Source organism: Columba livia, chromosome 5, assembly GCF_036013475.1.
Source record: "Columba livia isolate bColLiv1 breed racing homer chromosome 5, bColLiv1.pat.W.v2, whole genome shotgun sequence".
Lineage (NCBI taxonomy): Eukaryota > Metazoa > Chordata > Aves > Columbiformes > Columbidae > Columba > Columba livia.
Window position 1 is genome coordinate 5016761 of NC_088606.1, and position 8697 is coordinate 5025457.

Consider the following 8697-nt stretch of genomic DNA (forward strand, 5'->3'; position numbering starts at 1 on the left):
ATTGAATCCCGAAGCACGGATTTTTATGCTACAGGAATAAACAAACTTGTTTCTTGTTGGCAAAAATGTGTTAACTGTAATGGTTCCTATTTTGATTAATAAAGATGTGTTTGAGCCTAGCTATAGTGATTTAAAATTCACGGTGCGAAACTGCAATTACTTTTGCACCAATCTAATAGATCCCAGATGGTGCAGCCACCCCGTGCCACCGCACCAGCCCGGGTGTAAAACTGTGCTCAAAACTGTGCTCAGTTATGTCAACGAGAAGGAAAATTGATCTATTTACAAGTTGGGCTTAAAATGTTGTATCTCAGCCCTTGAAGTGGTGGAGATGCTGCAGGGGAACGGGGATGCTGCCTGAGCAGAGGCACCGGCAAGGGATTCGTCCACCTGTTCCGTGCCCAAAAATGCCCCGAGAGAGGGGCTGGCCATGCTGCTTGGCCACCTCTGGTCTATCTATCAGTGTCAGGTTGTCCCATCCTCACATGGCACTGCGGCAGTGGGGATGGAAGGAGGTGATTTAGGACAGTAAAGCACCAGCAGCAGGCAAGGCTGGCAGCTTGATGGTGTCCTCAGGTCCTGGGGAGACAGAGAAGGGCGGTGACAGCAACACCTGCAGCATTTTCCCAGTTGTGAGCTGAGTTTGCTCCTTGTCCTAACTGCTGGGGGACCTTAAAAAGAAAACAAAGAGCTGAATCTTTCTTTAATGCAGCCAGTTATGCACCTAATGTGTAATGATTTTCTCAGCTAAATAAAATAGAATCACAGAACAGTTTGGTTGGAAGAGACATTCCAAGCTCCCTCAGTGCCACCCCTGCCATGAGCAGGGACATCTTCACCAGCTCAGGTTGCTCAGAGCCCCGTCCAGCCTGGCCTGGGATGTCTCCAGGGATGGTTCATCCACCACCTCTCTGGCCAACCTGGGCCAGGCTGTCACCACCCTCACTGCAAAAAATTTCTCAGAGGAAATAATGCATTTCCCCATTGCTGCCGCATTTCTGGAGCAATCCTCTGGTTTTTTGCACCACGTGCTCCCGTACAGGTCACACCCTTGCTCAATAAAACCAAGAGGACAGTGTGGCCAGATGGTGCCGGGCGATTCCTCCCGCTATTCCCACCACAAACGCAACTGCGACTGGAGCAGAGGTTTGCTCAGGACGTGCCAGGGATGTTCCCAACCCTGCCCCACGCCCGCGGGCATGTTTTTTGGGGTGCTGGCAGCTCCCGGCTGCCCGGCAAGTCCAGGCAGGACCGGCAGAGCGGCAGGCACGATCCTGGCAGGGATTTTGGCTGGATGCAGGAGAGGGTGAGGCCATAAGAACGTGCCTGGCCTGGAATAGCACGAAGCTGGGTGTGTGATGGGGTTGGCTTGCCGAAAAATATTCACCTCCTATTTCACAGCCTGAGATTATGCAGGCTGGGGAGGTGTAAAGTGTGGGGAGAAGATGCTCCCCCCACATCCATCCATCTCCATCTGCCTCTGCAGGGCTCTGCTACGCTGAATCGCGACCCAGTTTTGCAGCTGGGGGAATGGTAAGGCAGGAAACGCTGAGCAGAAGAACAGAGGAGGTCGGGGAAGGGGCGTGGGAAGGCAGAGGCTGCTTCCCACCGCAGCACTTCCCTGCACAGCCCCCGAGGATGAGGGACGGGAGGCGCTGGGTGAGACACGGGGTGCGATGTAGGCGCTTGCAGGAGGCTGGGGAGCAGTGGTGGGGTCACAAGAGGCTCTGAGGTGATCCAGAGGAGGCCGCTGAGTTTTCTAAAATGTCTTTCGTTCCTCCTCGGATGAAAAAATGCAAATAAAAATGAGCTGTGGGAGTGGAGGGGGCAGAGAGAATGAAAAACAATAATCTGTGGTTTACCTGAAGTCTGGAGAAACACCAGGTAAAATAGAGCGGGAAGATAATCTCAAGAGCCAAGATGGGAACTGCTGCACACCCAGGAGGGACACAGGGTGACGAAGAAGCCTGAGGAGCATGTTGCAAGATGGTTTGGGGAGGGAAGTGACAAGGACGGGATGGACAAGCCACCCCAGGGTCAGGCGGCAGCAGCAGAAGGACCGTAGGACAAGGAGGACCATAGTGTTTGTTCTGCTGCTCTTTCCATCATCATCAGACATCACTCATGGGGTGATGCTGAGCCAAAGGGAAACCAAGACTTGGTGCGTGCAGAGAGTTTCCAGCGATGTGCTGGGGTGAGGTGTCAGGAGCCCGGTGGCTTTGGGGGTGTTTGGGTATTAAAGGCAACAACGGTGGATGAGAAGGGTCCTGGAAAGCCGAGGTAACACAAACCCCAGTTCCCGCAGCATCAGGGAGGTTTGTTCTGCTGATGCAGTGAAATGTGGCTGCGGTCGGAACTTTTGGATAAACAAAAAGAAGTAAACTGAATTAAACAAAAAAAAAAAAGCAAACCCCAGCCTGTGGGTGTCCGCAGCCTTCTGGGGTGACTCAGCCTCGGGGAGGAAGAGCAGTAACCATCTGGCATCCATGAACTGGTGGCTGTCCTGGGGGAAAAGAAACTTATCTCCAACTATTTTGATAAGCACATGATGGGGAGGGAGGTTCAGAGCCAACAGGGCTGCTTCAACCCCAGTTTAACCAAAACATGCCTGAAGACAGGATTACTCCAGCCCTACAACAGCGAGCAGGGCCAGGGAGGTGGATGCTCCTCCCTCGCTGACCCTGCTTGAGGACCTTGAGAAGGAAAAAGGGAAAAAATAAATCACTCCACTGAAAGGTACTGATGCAAACCGGCTGCCAGGGCGAAAAACCCCTTTTCTTAACACAGGCAGGGGGTTTGCATGATATCTGAGCAAGGGACGGGCTGGGGTGTCGGCGAGGATTTGTACGGCTTTTTAAGCCCTAAGTAATTTAATATCGTGCAGATGGGCAAGTCACAGAGGGGTTTTAAAGAAGGAATGGCAGAGTTTTGTATGGGGGAGAGATTTGCAGACTTGGGGAGATTTAGACAAAAAAAAAACCCCACAAAACAAAGTAAAAGAGGAATATCTCCAAAACAAGGCTGTGTCCTGCAGCGAGCTGGGGTGCAGAGGCATATTCTGCTGCTGTGAATTGATGGAAGATGGACATTTGGAGAAGATGTTGGCTTTTTGGGTGGGCAATAAGACAAATGGACCCCAAGGAGGGATGTTGCCTGTGATGGGGACACAGAGGAGCACGGGGCCGGTTTCCAAGGGTGCCAAGGGAAAGATGTGTCCTACCCCAGACAGGGGATGAAGAAAGCTCATCAAATTAATCTGTAATACAACCAAGCCAAATGAGTCATTTTGGTGTCCCAGCCCAGCGTCCGCAGCATGTTTGGGAATTTCCAGCCTTCAGGCTGGGAAGGGGCTCCTGGTACCAGCTCCCCGGGATCAGCTGGGTGCAAAGACATCTCCCAAATTCCCGATGTTCACACCCTGCAGGGGTGCAAGCACCTTCCCCTGCCTCATCCAGCCCTCCAAGCCCCTCGCTTGGTCGAGCATCAGGGGCTGAAGTCCAGCAAACCCAGTGGGTTTGCAGCATCTTTCACCCTGACTTGCCGCATGTGCTGCTTGAGATGGGCCCTTGGCAACCCCATGGGCACTCGTGGCCACCGAGGATTTACCCAGCGTTGACCAGGGATGCAGGAAACCCAGACCAGGCGTCAGAAATGCCAAACAGGATCTGATCCAGAGACAAAACCACATTCGGATGTGAGTTACCTGCTTTGGCCCAGAGAAACCTTCACTTTGCCGGTGTATTAACCCTCATCTCTGATGCAGGAAAGGATGGTGAAGAGCCAAAGCCCTCAGCGACAGCACCAACTCGGACAGCACGAGCAGTTTCATCAGCCTAATTAAATTCAGACCGATCGGTGACCACACTCGCACGGCTCAAAACCTTTCTGGAAACCGTTGGGGGCTTTTATTTGTTTGCTTTAAGTATCATGAAAGCACTGTATGCTTTTATTTGTGGCACCGAGGCACTGAAGAGATAAAAGATCTATAAATATCTGCTGGATGTTATCGATTAAAAAGAATAAGTGTCTCTTTGCTTGCGTCTTTTCCCGTAAGCACCAGTGCAGTGCGGTCCGGGCAGCCCGGCCTCGCTCCTGCTCCCGTTCCGACTGGCATCCCAGCCTTTCCTTTGAAATCCTCTGCATCCCTCCAGCTGTTCCACATATTTCAGGCTTGAGTCTCCCCCTGCCCCAGAAACTGCTCTTTTGGTTTCTCTTAAGCTCCTCGTCTGGTTTTCATCACTGCAGAACGCAAATGGGGACTTTTCCCAGAGTGTTATTGAGGCCGTGGGGCTGTGATGCCCCAGGGATGCAAACCTGGACCTTCCCCACAACAGCAGCTGGAAACTCACCCAGGAAACACCATTTGAAGAACTATTAAAAAACCTAAATTCACCACAAAAAAAGCGGTTGGGGAACTCACATTGGTTTGATCAGGATTTTACGTGATCCGTGTAAGAGGCTGTTTACACTTTGGTGGGGAGGGTTCTTTTTTTAGCCTGACACAGGAGTATCAAAATATTTTCCTAGAGTCCAAGTGACTCAGAAAGGCCAAGCCCATATTTTACAGTGTAAAATATGTAAAAACCTGTCAGATACTGAAATCATTCAGAAAGTTTTCCCTTTGATCCATAGTTAAGACAAAGACCTGGAAGCAGAGCTGCCCCGCACTGTCGGCTCCCGGCGAGGCCGCAGATCCCTGGCTGGTGGGAAGCCTCCGGCTGGAGAACTCCCACTCCCCCTCCTCTGAGAAAGCAGCAGTTTGAGCAAACAATTAATGCATTTGCTCTGGGATTTTTTTTTTGTGGTGTGGTTTTTTTTTTGCTTCTGGTCAGCAGCTGGTCAGCCCCAAATGAGCAAACTGGGCTTTGATTTCCTGCCTGGGAAAGGGGGGTGTAAAAGAAACGGGAGAGGATATGGGTTAGAAATTCGACTCACGGCTGGGAATCACTCCCTTCATCGCGTGCCTGGGGACGTGTCCTAGCGGGAGGCACCAGATCGGCTCGGGGTCAAGAAGGATGGGAATTGCACTGAAGCCCCTTGGCCCCAGCCTGGCTGACATCACATGTCCCCTCAGTGTCCCCCAAACCAGCCTGGCACTGGCCAGGGCTCACAGACTGGGACAACAGCAGCTCTGTTATTCCTCTTGTGCAATTCCTAATCCCAGGGCAGAGCACTGCAGAATAAACTCATCTAAATCCTGCCCAAACCCTTCACCACCACATTTCCAGTTGGCTCTGCCTCCTGCTCGCCCAGGGCACAAAGCTGGGGGGCAAACCCAGCAGTGGGGATCCCACAAACAGCTCCCAGACATTACACCTCCCACATGGCTCCTCTCCATGCCTGCTTCTCTTCGGGCTTTGGCACGCACCGTGTCAAGCATTCTGAATGCGATCTGCAGCGCCTTACCCCAGCTAGGACAACCATTAACCCAGCCCTGGCACTGCCCCGTGTCCCTCAGAACCTCATCTCCACATCTTTTCAACCTCTCCAGGGATGGTGACTCCACCACTGCCCTGGGCAGGCTGTTCCAATGTCTGACAACCCTTTCTGGGAAGAAATTGTTCCCAAGATCCAACCTCAACCTCCCCTGGTGCAACTTGAGGTCGCTTCCTCTCATCCTATCACTTGCTACTCGGGAGAATAGACCAACCCCCTCCATGCTCCAACTTCCTTTCAGGCAGCTGCAGAGAGCGAGAAGGTCTCCACTCAGCCTCCTGTTCTCCAGTAATTGTCTGCATTGTCTCTCCCAGGTGACAAGGATGGCCAGACCTCACCTGGGACACTTGGGGAAAATCAGGTTCCTGGTTTCCCTGATGGCTCTCAGCAGATTTCAGCAGGAGAGCAAACAAAGAGCTGCTGTGTGCTAGCAGTGACCTTGAGGGAAGATTTTTGTGTGTTGTGCTTTTGCCTGCACAAGGCAGTGAGGGCGAGGAGGGCTCTGCGGAATGGCAAACCTGGAAAGCAGCAGCCCAGAAAGTCTTGGGAAGGCTCGAGGTGTAATGCTGGAAGCCAGGAGGAAACTGCAACAGGTCTGAGACCAAACACAACCCAAACAGGAGATGTCACTTCCTAGAGCCTGGGGACAATGAGACCAGCCTGTCCCCTCTGCCTGGCTTCCCTCACAATGACAAACACCCCCCAAAACAAACACACAGTAAAAACGTCCTCAGCTAGCCCAGACCCCAAAGTATCCCCATCCCTGCCTATCCTGTCAGAGGAACAGAGCTGCCCCGAGGCCACCTCCAGCCCCTCTCCATGCTGTATCCCATCCTGGGCGGCCATCTGAAGGGACCACATCTGATTCACATCGCCCCGCAGCTGAAAATCATGTGTCAGGCGCTTCAAAGGACACGGCCTGAGAGCCAAGGGGCTCCCCTTGAACTCAATGGTGACAGTCGCAGGGTCTGGGTGATGGCCAGGGGTGGCTGTTTTTATCTCCTGAATGTTTTTCCCCTTCCCATAAACAGGAGGAACGGATGGGAACATGTCTGAGACCAAAGGGGAAAAGATGAGGGGTGTTAAATCTTCAAAAGCACCCAAGTGCCAGATCCTGGAAGAGGTGCTGGGAGCAGGGAACGTCACTGGGCGGATAAAGGAGCTGAGCACCAGGGAGAGCACCAGGCGAGCACTTCTGACATTTTTCTCTTACGCAGTTGCTAAAAAAAAGAAAAATTAAATGCTTTCTATGACCTGAAAGATGAGTGGACCAACCCTCCCAGCCCTGCAACAGCAGCACATGGCAGAGATGAAGAGCCGGGGTACGCCGAGGGCCGAGTCCGACCCGACCGCCCCCCGGCACCCGCAGCCAAAGCCGGTGCTATCTCAGATGTCCACACGGCCTGGGAACAAGCACATCTGGAACTAGCGCCTCCCAAATCGTCCTTCAAATCCTCTGCAGCCAAGCCAATCCCAGCCGCTTAACGATGTTGCTAATTAATGCAGAGTTCAAAAATAGCTCTGCAGGATTTCCTGCCTCCCCTCCCTCCCCTCTAACTGCACTGCAAGGTAAGACGAAGGAGGAGAAGCTTGTAAAGCAGAATTAATGGAAGATGCTCCGCAGAGCCCATGGTACCTCCCTGCATTATTGCTCTCATTTCATTTGGAGCAGCCCCCGTCCTTCCCCTCCCCATGCCCACCCAAAGTACAGCTCGTCCTTCCCATCCCACACATGCAACCTGAAGGCGTAAACAGTCCAAAGCGTGCTGGGCTTCACTAAATTTAGGTTACTAAATTCCTGCCACCATCCCTGCTCAGAGAGCCCCCAACCAAAAGTCCTTTCCACCCCCAGCACCGATTGCCATTCACTGGTCTCACACACAAAATTCGTGACCATCCTACGGGCAATTCTCTGAGTCCTTTCCTTTTGCACTTCTGCATCGCTGAGTCCAGCTCCGACACACATGGACCTGCTGGAGAGGGGCCAGAGGAGCCTCAGAAATTATCCAAGGCTGGAACAGCTCTGCTGGGAGGACAGGCTGAGAGAGCTGGGGTGTTCAGCTGGAGAAGAGAAGCTCCAGGGAGACCTTAGTGTGGCCTTTCTGGACTTAAAAAGGGCCAATAAGAAAGATGGGGACAGACTTCTTAGCAGGGCTTGTCGTGATAGGACAAGGCTTGATGGTTTTAAACTAAAGGAGAGGAGATTCAGGCTGGACAAGAGGAAGAAATTGTTGCCCCTGAGGGTGTTGAGAGCCTGGCCCAGGTTGGCCAGAGAGGTGGTGGATGAACCATCCCTGGAGACATCCCAGGCCAGGCTGGACGGGGCTCTGAGCAACCTGAGCTGGTGAAGGTGTCCCTGCTCTTGGCAGGGGTGGCACTGGATGAGCTTTGAAGGTCCCTTCCAGCCCGAACTGCTCTGTGGTTCTCTGATGGAGAATGTGAATACATCCACATATGGAGGGATGGATGAAAGAATGGAAGGATGGATGGATGCTGGAAGGATCGATGATGGGTGGATGGGGTGGAGCCACTGGCACAAACTGTAATACTTTTTCCCAACAGTCACCAGCTGCCACAAGTTCTGGTTGGTGTCCAGGACCATTACCCAGCCAGGGAGGGGGGAGCATCACACATGAGCAGCCTCCTCCAGCACAGCCCGTGCTGAGCCCTTAGCAAACTATTGAAATTTGCACAGCATTGCTCACCCACTCCAGGCATGAGAAAGCCCCTGTGTTTTCTCCTCCTGCCCTTCCCAGGCCCTCATCTTCACCGACCAGCTGCTCAGCCTCTTTCCAGCTCCACAGGACTCCTGCCCACACTGTGCCAGCTCTGGGCACAGGAATCAACTGCTGTGTTGTTTTTTTTCCTCTCTAACCTTGGAAATTGGAGCCCAAAGGAACATCAGCTTCAGCTTCTGTTTAACAACCACCTCTTATCACTGCTCACACAGCGCAGCCTGGGCAGAAGATAAAGCATTTCCACCGCGTTGGATAAACAGAGATCAAGCCTGCCCAGCGGCTCGCACGGCAATACTGTCTCTGCCCGTCCAGCTGCCCAGATTCGGGGTGTGCTTCTTCCCAAGCGCCTCATTCCCCGACATGGTGCAAACTCTCAGCCCGTTGTTAATCACTTATTTCCAAATTATTGCACAGCTGAGGGAGCATCAAGGCTTTTCTGCTGGTCAGGGTGGCCACACTGAAGCTGCTGTGCTGGGACTCACATACAACCGAGGTGCAAGAGCTCCCTCCTGTGCGGCTCCTC